Genomic DNA, 14270 nt, shown 5'->3' with positions numbered 1-14270 from the left:
ATCTGCATACGTGTGTGTATGTGTGTGGGAGGGGGCGAGGGGGTCCTTTCCAACCCCTCTCCCTCTCCTCAGCCCCTTGAAGAGAAGTGGGGATCTCCATTTAAAATGTTTTTATACTAACCACCCCCCCTCTAGCCTTTTGCATTGATGCCCTCTTTTGTCTCAGCTCCTTAATGTGACCGCCTCAGCTCCTCAGCTCCGGCTTGCCCGCCAACCCACCGGGGAACACTTGAGGAACATGAATGAGTTATTCTTCTCTCCTCTTCTGCGCTCTTATCCACTGTGCTCCATCTTCACTGAGTTAAACTTAAATCACTGTCTGATTTATGCCCAGCCTCGCACACAAGTGGTGCTGAAGACACAATGCAGGTTAAGATAATGGAGCCTGGCTGAGACTGGGCAGTCGGCATGCTTTATTTACTCCTTCCTATTATTCCCACTGCCTGTTTACTTCTAGAAAATACAGAGGACAGTGCTCAGTTCATTCTGAGCCTGAGGTAAATAAGAATTTAATCTGTTTTTAATTACACAACTGACAATGGAGCGAACATGATCAACGTGTGAGACTTTGTATTAAAGTAAACAAGAATGCTGTCATCTAAACAAAAACAGATCATTAGGAGAAGGTGCTGCCCACAAAGACACGGTCCTGAACAGCACTGGGTAACTTATGTAATCCTGTGTAAATGGCTAAGTTCTTTACTGCCCTTGTGGAAACAGGTGAATTCACACCAATGTGTGTTAATGCTGTTTGTTTTATATCTATGTTAAGGGTTATAGTAGTTCATTGTGTTGCCAGGGGTTGTGGAAAACCACATTTGACTGAGTAATCACCCAAAATAACCTCTTTTGCCCATCCTCTCTCCTTGTAGGCCTGCTCTATTCAGGGTGCATCTGGTCAGCCAGCAGGCTCAGAGGCAAGTCCAGGTGGCTGTGAGAAGCAGGGAGGGAGGGGGTGGAAAGATGAAGCTATATACTACAATCCACATACTACCGTGGCACATGCGGGCTGCAACTGACACTGCGGATGGACAAAGACTATTAGCAAACATAGATTTACACTCAGGTGTGCTAGCTGGCAGGTGGCAGATGAGTGAGCGTGCTCATTAGCGTTTTCTGCTAATAAACCCATCTTAACCACTGTTAAGGTGGGTGAGATCTAACTGATCCCTTCTTTTACTTTTTCTTGTAATGCTTCCCAAGAAATGCAAGGTTACTGAAGAGTAGGGGCAAAATAGCAACAAGGCAACATTAAATGTATTGTTTCAGATTTCTTAGGATATAATCTTAACAAACCATGCACATTATGCTTGAAAGAATACAGGTCAAAGATCAAATACCTAGACTTCCATTAATAATTACTTATCATTTAAACTTTTATGTAATTAGCTCACATGTGCTTAAAAAAATGATTTAAAAAAAGCCCATCAAAAGTTTTGAAATCCCAAATTAACATGTAAGAGTAGTTATACTGAAGAAAATGTGCTAAATTAAAAAGTCTTTGCTAATGAAAACTGTCATGTGATTACTCAGTTGAGGACTAAATGACATAACCACAATAACTTGAACAAGAAAATGTCATTCCCATTATTTATCACTAGCACAGTAAACAAAACTGAAAAAATTTAACATGCAACATATCAAACCATCATCTATGTATGTATATGCTTTGTACAACAGTTGCTCTTGAAGGAAAGACTAATTAATTTATTTCAGGGGGGATTAGAGCAGAAGTAATCAATGCACCAAAGAGTCGGTATGCTCTATGTATGTATGCGAACTGTAATGCTTCCTTTTACTGCAGCTACTCAAGCCTCATGCAGCTGTTTGCCATTGTGTGCATGTGTGTGAGATAAAAAGTGAGAGAGCGAATGACAGAACAAGAGGGTATGCAGCATCTGTTTCTGTTCACACGCTCCTTCGCCAAACTTCCTCTTTTAGAAAAAGTAAACAGCTCTTTTCTTGAGAGAGGGAGAACAGAAAAAATGAGAGGAGGAGAATTGGGGTGAGGGGACTGATGATTGTGTAAATAAGATAGGGATCGCTAAACTCGCATGTAACATGTTTTTGTACATTTATAATCATAGAAGGGTGAATATATTGTACTTTTCTTTCGTTGCATCTGCAACGCTTTACTCAAATGTCCATTCATTTGTGCGCGACCCAGCTTAAAGACATATTTAAATATTTCTCAATACTACTAGTATAGTGGCCCCATCATATTCCACACACCAATAAAACTAATTTGTAACTGTTGACAAATTTCAGCCATTCACCTTAACACAGTCTTTACACTCTTGAATCGTGTGTTTCTAGTGAAAACAGTGCTTTATAAGGGCTCATTACCATGACAATAGATGCTGATGCAGAGTGCCTATGGCTGCATGAATGACAAACAGAAGTGGTCTATGTGCTGAGAATGGGAGACTGCATCTGACTGTATAAGGGGGCTGGTAGCTAAACTCACAATTCACAAAAGAAATACACCAATTCTCTCCCATCAGTTGACCGCAGACTCCAGGGCACTCCAGGAAGCAGGAAAGGCGACTAGGAATAAGTGACCCTTATTTCATATGAACATCTCAATCAATGCTTAATTTGTTCACCAACAGGCTTCTACTGTAGCTAACGAGGTCCCCTGGACGTCAGGCCTCATCAACGTTGCTGGGAAAACTGAAGACGGCCTCAAATGCTCACTGTACAACTGGACTCACATTTGTTTTCATAAGGCAATACAACTCACACATGGCGAGAGCATTTTGTTCCCAGCATTCACAGAGGAGTTTGAAAGGATACTCTGAGTGATGGGATTTCACTGGGAGAGTTGATGCCAAATCAGTGTGCAATGATGACAGAGATTTTAGAAGAACTCATGGAATAGCTTTGTATTCATTTCTCAGCCAGAGTTATGTGTAGTCATAAACTTTCTCACTTCAAACTGTATTAAGTCAGCCTTCGTGAGATTTTGCGTGCATGCGGTGGATGTGTCTGTGATGCGAGCCAGAACAGTTCATTGGACGGCCCGATTGCCAGCAACCTCGACCAGGACGAGTGACGGAATAAACAAATCAGCGAAAGACAAAAGATAAATGAAACAAACTACAATGTCTCATGTTCATGCCTCTGCGGATTCTCAAATTGAGAACATGATGATGATGATTAAAAATTGCAACTGGAACTGTAAAAGTTTGTTTTGTAGAGACCAAAGCAAATGAGTTAAATCACCGGTTCACTGGGCTAAACAACCAGTCACCGCCAAAATAAGCTGACTAGAGTCAATGACCAGACACTGAGTAAAAACTACTGACCACCAGCAGCTACTTGTGTTCAGCAATGGCCAGAGAGCAAAGCTCTTTATAAAATGGCTACCCAGATGTCCCTCTTTCTATCTTATTCTCTAATCGCTCCTTCTCTGTTTCTGGCTATGTGATAAAAACGTCTCTTTCAGTTAGTCCCTTGTGTTGTTATTATTTTTCCCACCAAACCCCACCACTCCTGCCCTGCCCTCCTCCCTATCCGTCTTACCGGCATGGCCCCCCCTCCCTCTGTCCTCCCCCTCTTTTCATCAATCTCTAAACTGTTCAGACTCCCGATGGTGCCTAATGTGATGCAGCCTTAGATTTCCCTGTCTGATCTCGCATGGCCACATTTTCCATTACATCTTCTACATTTATCTAATAGCGCACACGTCATTTTCCAGGTCCATGTCCGTCTGCAGGAAAGAAAAAATACAGATCTTCTCAGAACAAGATGCTTCCCGGTAGTAATCAAGGCTAAACTGACGGCTATTTTCTCTCTATCTACAAGGTCAAATAAATGACACAAAAAACAGATGCATGTGTCCTGGACAGTGACATTTAGCATCAGAGGATGCTGGGGGAGAAGGATGAGATTTCCACATCACCCATCCTATCCACACATGCACTTACACCCATTTTTACTTCTACTCTAACGTTCCCTAAACTAAAATTAAAAAAAATACGCAGCTACATGTATTATTCTGCTTCTAATTTAAGTTAAATGGCAGTTGGCAAACCACCAAATTGGTTCTGGTAAGTTGTGTGGCTGAATGGATAAACCATTTCACAAACATGCCTGATGGCACAGGCTTAGTTTTTCAGGGCGAAGACTCTAATTCTGTGCCTTTTTCTGTTATCACTTAGTGTGTGGTTCAAAACAACCAAATGTTGCATCAAGATTTCTGTTTCTAAGTTAAGAAGCCTGCAAAACATTAAACTCTAAAGTTTTATTTTTTTCAAATTCACTTTTTTAATAGCACTGTAACGATAACATAAACGCAGACCTGGCTCGCTGTGTTTGAAGTGTTTTGTTTTGACAACAGGAGCATTTGGTGAAGCATAATCACCTTAGATAGCCAAACATATCTGGTGCCTAACGATTTACTGAGAATAAATGAATCAATAGGGAAAAGAACACAATGCTGTATTTTTTTGTTTACGCTTCCCACTTTCCAAACTTAATTTGAAAGTCAATTTGGTCATATAATTTTCCAATATAGTTCTTGCAACATCGGTAGACCTGTATCTGTCTTTAAAGGTGCAACACTACGATAAGTAATTTGGGTTTCAGGCCAAAAATATAAACAAAGGTATGCGTAAAAAATGATCTTCATCAGTCTGCACATGACCTCAGTTTAAAATTGCACAAAGTCCCAAAAGACTTATTCAATACTCATCCCAATTTTAAGTCAGCATTAAAAAATTCAGCCCTTCTTATTCCTAACATAAAACTGTTGCTGCTGATATAACTGTCCATAGTTATCGAGCTTGTCTAGTCTCTAATTCTCAAACACTGTCCTGTGTTTTTGTGTCTAATAAGCATCGAGACACCTACAAACTGGATTTCCCTCATGAGACACGACCTCATTAAATCAGTCCTTTGCGTTGTTCTAACACGGGGAAAACGTCCATGAGAATATGGCCAAAGACATTAAAAACAAATGGGTGGCTGGTCAGAGGGCTCCCATGGTGCTCTGACACAAAACAATCACTGACTGGTACTTTACCCCTCCTGATATCCCACTAGCCCAAACGTGCCTTTACCCTCCCCTCTCTCCCCGCAGTCCACCACCCACCCTTGCCCCCCTCTGTCCTTCCATTGTACCCCCCTTTTCAGGCATCCTTATATCACCCATAACAAATGGGTCCCGTATTTTCCTCCTGTCTCCTCCTCCCCTCCTTTCTCTTATTTTCTCTCCCTCTCTCTTACTCTCTCTCTCTTTCTCTCCTTCACTCGGTGCCGATGAAAAGCAGGCATTGAGCCGGCAGTGGCATTCCAAAACCTCAGCCCTCGGCTCCAGTGTGTCTGGCTATTTAACACTGCTGGGAGCCATTAGTTTAAGTAAGGCCTGACCCGCCTACTCACCCACGGAAAACCCTCAGATCTCCTATTACACTCTGCACACAGAGGGGAGACACACGGCTGCTTTTCGGGTGCAAAATTATGTGTGCAAATACAAGACAGACAAAAAGACATGGGTAAATATAAGACGTGCTGGTATGGGGGAGAGCGAGAAGTACATGTAAAAGTGTGTGCGTGTGTGTGTGTGCATGTGTGAGTGAGAGGGAAAGTGGTTGAGAAAGTGTTTGAAGCGCTGGTATGACACAGACAGAATGAGAGAGTGGCTGCATGTGTGCTTAAAATTTATGAGCGGTGGGTCACACGCTCACTTGGCTGCATCTTCCTAAAGTTTCCACACAGGGAAGCCAAGTGTGTAGCCAGACGCCAAACCCTTCTCACCAACAGCTCCCCTTAAATGATATTCAACAACCACTCACTGTTCAACGTCTCTCCAGGCGCTCTCTTGTTTAACTTCTATACCAGATTTTGCTGTTGGGGGATATTCATCTATGGCACTCACTGTTCAGTGTTCAAATGCAGCATTTTTGCTAATTGGTAAATGACACCACAAATCAGAACGTGCTCCGTGTTGCCAGCCTCACCCAATTGTCTGCACATAAACATGACTAGTTCTTATAAACAACTCCATGTTTGGAATAAGTCATGTGTTAAAAGACCGTGTGCTTGCTAAGATGTGGACAAGCCCACACACAGACAGTGAGTACGTACCCACGGATATATCTCCCAATGCTACCGGTCCTATTTTAGCAGACATACAGTAGTATATTGTTCACTCGACAGTACACTACTGTAAAACGTACAACAGTGTAAGATATGAGGCCTTGTCACCATTTTTAGGAAATGAATTATGTGTCAAATCTGAAATACATAATGTGTATAGTGTATTATGTTAAACTAATACTCCAAGTGCTACTCACTTTTATAAGACATGCATATATTTTAAAGATGTGAATATAGAAAATGATCATTAAATTATTGAAAAGATCTCTATAATTGAGTTATATAAAAAAAAGACTTGTCTTATACTAATACAAAACATTTTCTACATGTAAATAAATGTTGCTAGTTCTATCTGAACTAACAGAACTGTTAATTTATATTGTGTCTTGTTTTTTGTTTATTGCCTGATGTGTGTGTGTGTGTGTGTGAAGCTTCATACCAGCAGTTGGTTCTATATAAACCTTCCAACCCTTTTTTTTTTCTCTGCCAGAGGCTGCAGGAGCAGCTGTGTTGTTCTCTTCCCTGGCGATGTCCACACCTGTGATCTGCAGGTGGTTCATCTGGCAGCGGAGCCGGGAACACCTGGCCAGGCTGAGATACAGCCTCCAGGCTTTACTCTGTGTTCGTGTGTGTGTGTGTGTAGCAGTAGTAGTAGTTTCTAGGGTTTCTGAAAGGCTCAATTAAAGCTGAGGGAAGATAACGGCTGGCTTTGCTCACAGACACCCACACAAACACACATTCATAGGCATGTGTTGGCATTTCCCAAGGTTAAGCCTCAGGGATGTTTGGACTTGTCAGCGTTGAAGCACCATCCTTAATTTGTATGTGTAATGGAGAGGGGGGTGTATTTACAGTTTTACTTGTTCTGCGTCTTTCTCATTTCAAGACATAACAAACTAAACCTTACTGTTCCTGCTTAGTGTTGCAGACGCAATCGTTCAAATATTACCCAACATAACAACAGGGAGCTGTCGCGGCACCTGCTTTGTTGTTGCTTTGCAGATACAACACGGGCAATGACATCTTACTGCAACACAAACAAGTAAAGACAACAAGCAGACGCACCAGCTGAGGACAAGACACATAAACAACTGCACCCAGAACGCATTCCATCCTGGGAGCAAGAGCAGACGGAGTGCAGCGCGAGTTTATGTGTCTGTAGCAGAGGAGCAGGTCCTGTTCTCTGACAGCACAATGCCCAGCAGGAGTGAAATCAGAGACCAGACACATGAGGTGAACTTGACAAAAGCCATAAAACTCACAATTGACAGGTGTGAGGATGAGCTCAGGAGCGACACAGGCTTAGGCTGAGATCCTGCGTCACACTCATCGCATGTGTCTGTGTTTTATGTCTGATAAATTGAGACTAGGCCAAGGCCACACATCAGCATGTGAAACAGCGATTATGTAGGTCAGAGCCCTTGTTGGACATATTTGTTGCACATGACTTACACATTGCATGTGTTTCAGCTGATGATTATTATTTTGGCTTGTTAAAGACAGTAAGGACAGATATTTAGCCAAATCATAAAAGAATTATCTCAAGACAACAAAATATGAAAAATATATAATGCCTACATCTTGTCAAACCAAGAACTGAGAGTCCAATAAAAACCAATATACAGCTGGATACCAGGTTTCCTCTGGGTGATGACAGGCCAGCTGCAGTTGGTCTCTGCATGGTGGCCAAGACAGATGAGTGGGGACGGAGCAAAAGGATAAGGTCAGATAAATGGAGATGGAAAAAGGAATGAGGACAGTATTGAATAGAGGGAAGGAAGAAGAGGAAACAAAGAGGGGTGGCTGGAGGGAGGTCCAATGTGAGACAGAATCAGGAGGTGAGAAGAAGCGATGGAGTAACCCTGGAAAGCGTGGAGAAAAGGTGGAACCAATGCTAACTCCTCTTTGTCTGAGCCAAGTGGAAAATGATGAAGGGGGGGTGAAAGGCATGAGGAGTGGGAATAGAGAGACTAGGGCATTAAAAGAGCATAATGTGGTGATAAGTTCCTTTCACTAGCTTTTTTTTTTTTCTTAACCTAAGTTTTCCAAAGTGACCAGGCCCTTTTGTTCCCGCCTAATGTCCCTCGACTTAAAAATAGAAGAGCGAATAAATGCCTGCACAAAATCATGGGACCTGAATCCCACGATCCCGATTCAGTATACATGTTTTTTCATTTTTTTTTTCTATGATGATTTAAATAAAGCACTTTTAACAGCAGAACACACAAAAGAGGCCTTAATCCCTTTTGGCTGAATGTTTCAAAAGCCATATGACAAATATGCAAAATCACCCTCGAACCCTGCGAGCCGCCTTTCTGGAATAGTCGAATGTGTCAAAGCAATGTTTACGCTACCTGCTGACACCTGAATGTAGGGGTCATGGTGGTGATGGGCAGTATAACAAAATGACAGTGTTAACCGCGCTCGGGAGCCAGGCTGAGAGCTGCAATCAAGGGTGCAAAGCGGCGGCGCTCGATTATCTTTCAGAGGCAGGGAGGTGATGTTTTGTCAGCTGGTAGGTGAGCACAGACAACTCCGGCAGCCCCCTCGCCTCCTGTACGCCTGGTATTTCGGAGGATTGTAATTGGCGGGTGATCCTCGGCGCAGGATCACATCTGGATCCCATCGCCCCGGCCGCTCCGTGTACTGCCGCACAGCAACAAGAAACAGCTGTGCTAAACTGGATTCAATTAGCCTCACATTCTCCCTGACAGTTAATCCTTTTCTACTCTCCTTCTCTTACTGTTTTTCCTTCCTTTAACTGTTTAGTCACCGCTCTCTCTCTCTCTCTCTCTCTCTCTCTAACTTCAGGTTGCCACACTGTCTGCAGTAACAGTCAGGGGAACAAAGTGTGCTGAATTGGAACCAGACAAAAGCGCACAAAGCTCAGATGTCTCACGAAACACAATACATGACAAATCCTATCTGTTTGAAAGACTGACGATGCTGTTTGCAGTGGTTTGGGATTCAACACAGGGGAACTTGATAATCGGCTGCAGAGATGATATATTTTTTCATTTCCTGTCACTGGGTAGTAAATGCTTCATTACAATTAGAGTTCATTTAAATCTTAGGCTCCAATTTTCACAGCATGGGATCTTCACCATTAGATATATGACAGTTGTAATTAAAGACTGTTTCAATTGCCTCAATTTTTGTCACGTATTATTACTCAAACAGAAGATGTCAGATTCTTTGTTGTGGTTCTCACTTGTGGAGCTCTGGGCACCAAAGTGACCCAATAAATCCAGTCTCTAAACATTGCTTTTCCCACTAAAACCACACTTAGCAAACACTTAAGCGTGATCCAGCAGTGCAGCCCATGGAATATAATGTTCTTGCGCATGAGTCATTAATCAAACTCAGCTCAAATCAAACCAGTTCCACTGCGCACCATCTTGACTCAGCTAAACTGCGCCGGGGAATCCAGCTCACATCGGTTCTGTGATAGGAAATGGGAGCCAGATTTGAGGTAAGCGAACTGATCCAATCAGCCTGATGAGCAAATCTGGAAGGTTCTGCAGTTATTGTAGCCCTGGGGCCTGAGTAAAACACTAACAGGTGGTAGTGCTGGTGGAAAAGACCCACGCAAAGACCAGAGGGAATGGGAAGGATACTGGGCTCAGAGCCTGACACACACATAAGCACACAAATGAACAAAAAACATTTTCAGTGTACATGCAATACCTGCAAATGCACATCGCAGTCATACAAAAACAATATCCACATATACACACAAGCAGCCCACAAAGGCAAGAAACAGTGTAGTGCAGGGGTGACTTAGAAAAGAGCTGCAAGCACCTCTCTCTACCACCAGCACAGGCAAATTCTCCCACATGGCAAAACACAAAGGGCCCACGTCTGGCAATGCTAGCAGCCCACTCAAGCCAAAACCAATTAGGTCTCTAATGCAAACCTGCAGGGCCCCTTTGTCGTTTATTTCCTCTTTTAATGTCAGAGGATTGGAATCTGACTCTGTAACCCACCCCAAAGAAAAGACGGGGAAAGGCAAAAGGAAAAATTATCGGGGCTTCCAAATTATCCACATGTTTTTGAGCAGAGCTAATTGAATCAAGGGAGAATGGAAATGATTGACTAGTGTAAGCGATGTCGGGCCTACATGATCTTAAACACATTTTCCCCCATGTGTACACACATCATCCCTGCTTCCCAGAGGGCTATTTAGCTTTCTGTATAACATCAAATTACTCAAGCTAAACAACAATTACGGTAAAACAGAAGAATACACTTTTTCAAACCTTTTTCACGTAAAAAAAGTTGGAACCAAATTTTCCAGAACAGGAATTGTTTTCAAACTCATGCATCCATCATGTTTATAGCATCACGTTACAGTACAGTACAAACTCTGCTGCTCCCTGGTGGCCACTGTAGCTCTGTCATCATCGTTATCCCCATCAGCATTACAGCTCTGTCTTTGTCGTGCCATTTGTTCTGTCACTCTGTGGTGGAAAAAAAGGAACCGACTGGAGTACTCAGGGCCATCCCAGCAACACATGGGCTCTTGCAGTCAAGCCCTCGGGCCCTGCTGACCCCACTTGCATTGCAGGACTGTACTATTGACCTCTGATGTAAAGCAGGAAGAACCCACAGGCAATGAGGGGAAAAAACCTCCTGGCATCAAGCAGCAGCTCCAGCCTGCTTTCACACTGCCTGGTGTTTTTGTCTTGAAAAGCTGTAAACTCCAGATGGTGGAAAGAGAGAGAGAGAAAAAACTTTGCCTGGTGGATTAAAGGCTCCAAATCCCCCCACTGAAAAGACACATAGACTGAAGGCTGCTATTCAATCAAATGGGAGCATAATAGCTGTCTTGTGGGGGGCTATATAAGGCATAATACATCCAATAGACTATGTGTTATGCATAGTTTATTCTCACTCTTTAATGGATCCTAATGAGCGTAAGATCTCAGCAGACAAAGGGGTGGCTGAGGTTTTGTTTGGTCATTACAATGATTTGATATGATCTGAAGCAATGCATTCAGGTCTTTTATAGAGAGACTTACCATCCTCTGTGGGCGAGGAATCTGAGAATAATCGAGTGGAGAAGTGTTTTGTCTTTACACGTTTTGGAGACTCCTCTTTTATTTTCATTAAGGAGTAAATAAAAGCTTTCTTAGCCGCGGCACTGCTCCGTAAAGCCATGCGTAAAAGACGATCAACTCAGACATATGGGCAACTTCTTGTAGCTCTGTGTAGTACATCCTTATATGAAGGTGCCACCTGATTATTTACCTGGATAAATAGGTTATGTCGATTAAAAGTCACTCACTTTGCTCAACATACAACGAATACTTGAAATTCCACCTACCGTTTAAAACACTCGGCATTCCGACCATGCTCCTCGTATTATTGAGTTTGCGTCCTCCTGACAGGATGATGGCTGGTGAGATTTTATTATTATTATTTTAAGTCCGTTAGTTTCTCTTTGACAGTGTCTCTAATTGGCTAAAACACATCCAAAGCACTTAACAGAAACACAGCGGAGCGCAACGCGCCGGAGAGGGCATCGATCCTGCAGGTGTCAGGTGGGTTATCTCTGCGCTCTCCCTCTAGTGGAGTGGGTGGTGCTGGTTGTAAGCATCTAAACCAGAAAGCCAATAACGCTGTGTTACTGTCTCACTAATGATTAACTCCGAGCGGCAACAATAGGACACCAGAGATCAGCTCACATAATCTTCACAGCAGACATGCGTCCACTGCCTGGAGCAAAGTCGTTTACGTCCTCGGCTTGTTGGTGTATTGATTTAGTTTGTTCGTCGCCTCAACATCTAATAGCCGGGAAATGCCTCCACAAGTCGCCACTGAACCGAGATATGATGGAAAAAACACTAATGATGGGTTGTGTTTGATGACATTCAGCCCTGAGGGGGGGGGGGTGAATTTGTGTTTTAAAACGTTGAACAATACAATAAATGTAGAGTAAAAATAAAGTTTAGAAGCGAAAGCAGCTCGAGTGCATCATCTGTTGAGCATCTAAAAGAGAGAAACTCTCTCCCAACACAAACACCTACACAAGTCGGACTGGAGCTGGACTCCATCCAGGGTCTCACATTTTATTCTTCTTTACAAGCACAATATTTGGATGCTGGCTGAGAAGGCTTTGAGTTCTACCACCCCCAACACACATGCACACACACACACGCACACGCACACACGCCACCCACATATGCCACACGCTCCTCTCCTCCCCCCCCCCCCCCCTCCATCCCTTCCCATCTTCCACTCCTGCCAGGCTGCCACCTGCTCTCTGCAGCATGCTGCACAGCTGCTCTGCTACAATAACAAATTAAGGTCCACCATGGCAAGCAGGAGTCATTACCTACTGCTCCTGCTATGGAAGAGCCTCCCTGTGTGTTTTGTGCTGGGGGGAGGAGGAGGAGAGGTGGGGGTGGCAGGTTTCCCCCTCCTTTGTGTGAAAAGTGGGGGCCAAGGGCCACTAATTATTCTGTTGTGGAGCTGAGAATCAGGGGTTGCTACAGTTTGGGGACACAGAAGCCAAGAGGCACCACTTGCTGTGTCAGTGTCAGGAGCAAGTCACGTGCTGCTGACTGTGCTGTTTTCTCAGTGAGTTGCAACAACACGCTAATAGATGCATGCCAAAAAGAAAAATCCTATTATTAAGAAATAGCTTTAAATAAATCCACATCCACAGAATCTTTTTATGTAAAATCTAACGTTGCTAAATGGCTGATAATTTGATTATTTGAAATAACTAATGGTTTCTTTTTTCTCGACCACTGCATGACCTCTCATTGTTTACACGTTTAATCCATCATCCAGTGTAATCTAAACCTAGTATATATTCAGTGATTTGCCCATTCAATGAATCAATCCAGACTCAACCTTTGATTGTGACAACAATGTGCTGTCTAACGCATCTCGCCAACCAGCTCTGTGACAGGTTAACAAAGAGATGCCTTGTCAGTTAGCAGGAGGCTGAAGTCAAAGAAGAAACAGGCTCAGACGGTGGTGGGATTTGCTGTGGCCATTATGGTTGCTCTGTGTGACAGCTGGCCATTGCCCCCCTTCATCGCCTTTCAGCGTCTTTGTCAGAGCGCCTTTAATCACACCAGCAGGACTGTTACACGGCAAATCAGCTGACCTGACCTACTGGCTGACTGAATGACTGTCTGAACATATAACCTACTGAGCTGTAGCGACGTTTTTACAACACGTAACCCTCTCCCATTAACCCATTACCATTAACTCAGGAAGAATCCTCACCGTGCAAACTAATGGGCGACTATTTTGATATTCCCATCCAGTATGTGACAGGTCGTTGGAGGTCAGAGGTATTTAGAAGCTGCATAGCACTTTCATAATGGTGTGAGAGTGAGAGTGTGCTGGACAAACCGTACGCAGCTGAATTAATTTGTAACTGTGCCAGTTGGCAGGGGAACCTGTTATATAGGAAAAGAGAAAGTGGTGGTTCTCACTTTGAGGAAGATAATTAACATAAAACCTTAATAGTTTTTCTCTTCTTCACTAAGAATCATTGTGTTTTTCTTAATTAATGTAGAAACTATAAATCGATCTCTCGTCCTGACTCACATGAGTACCTTTCTGGCTTAAGAGAACCCGACTGCCCTCTCTCTCTCTCTCTCTCTCTCTCTCTGCTCGTTCTGCTCAGATAAGTAATCACTGGCTTGGAGGGATCTGACAGCACATTAAAAAGATGCTGTGAAAACACGAGCCCACACATTCAGCCTTTGCAACCCTGCTCACCTACCCACTCCACTGTACAGCGGTTGACTTGACAAAGATTGAATCCCCACGGGGCCGTATGAACCCCATTTATTCGCTCTCTCACTTCCATGTACTGAGTCAAGAGGGTGGCTCGCCATTAGCCGGGACTGTTTACCCTACTTTCTCTGCAGTCGTGCCATCTGCATGAGCTCTGCAGGTTGCATAAGGCCTGGCAGATATGACACCTCCACAAAACCTGTTCGCTTTTATCCTTTGTTTCAGTCTGCTCCTTCCAAGATTGTGCATCCCTTCTCATTCCCTCTGCTGTCTGTTCGTGATTCCACATTCTTCACCAATTGCCTTCTCACAATGTCTTTCTCTTCACCTACGGTACATCTCTACTGTTATGTACGCTGCTCCTCTCCTTCTGTCATCCCTAACAGCTGACAAGCCAGACCATGCCT

This window comes from Anabas testudineus, chromosome 5 (assembly GCF_900324465.2).
Source record: "Anabas testudineus chromosome 5, fAnaTes1.2, whole genome shotgun sequence".
NCBI lineage: Eukaryota > Metazoa > Chordata > Actinopteri > Anabantiformes > Anabantidae > Anabas > Anabas testudineus.
Note: the sequence above shows the minus strand (reverse complement) of the source record.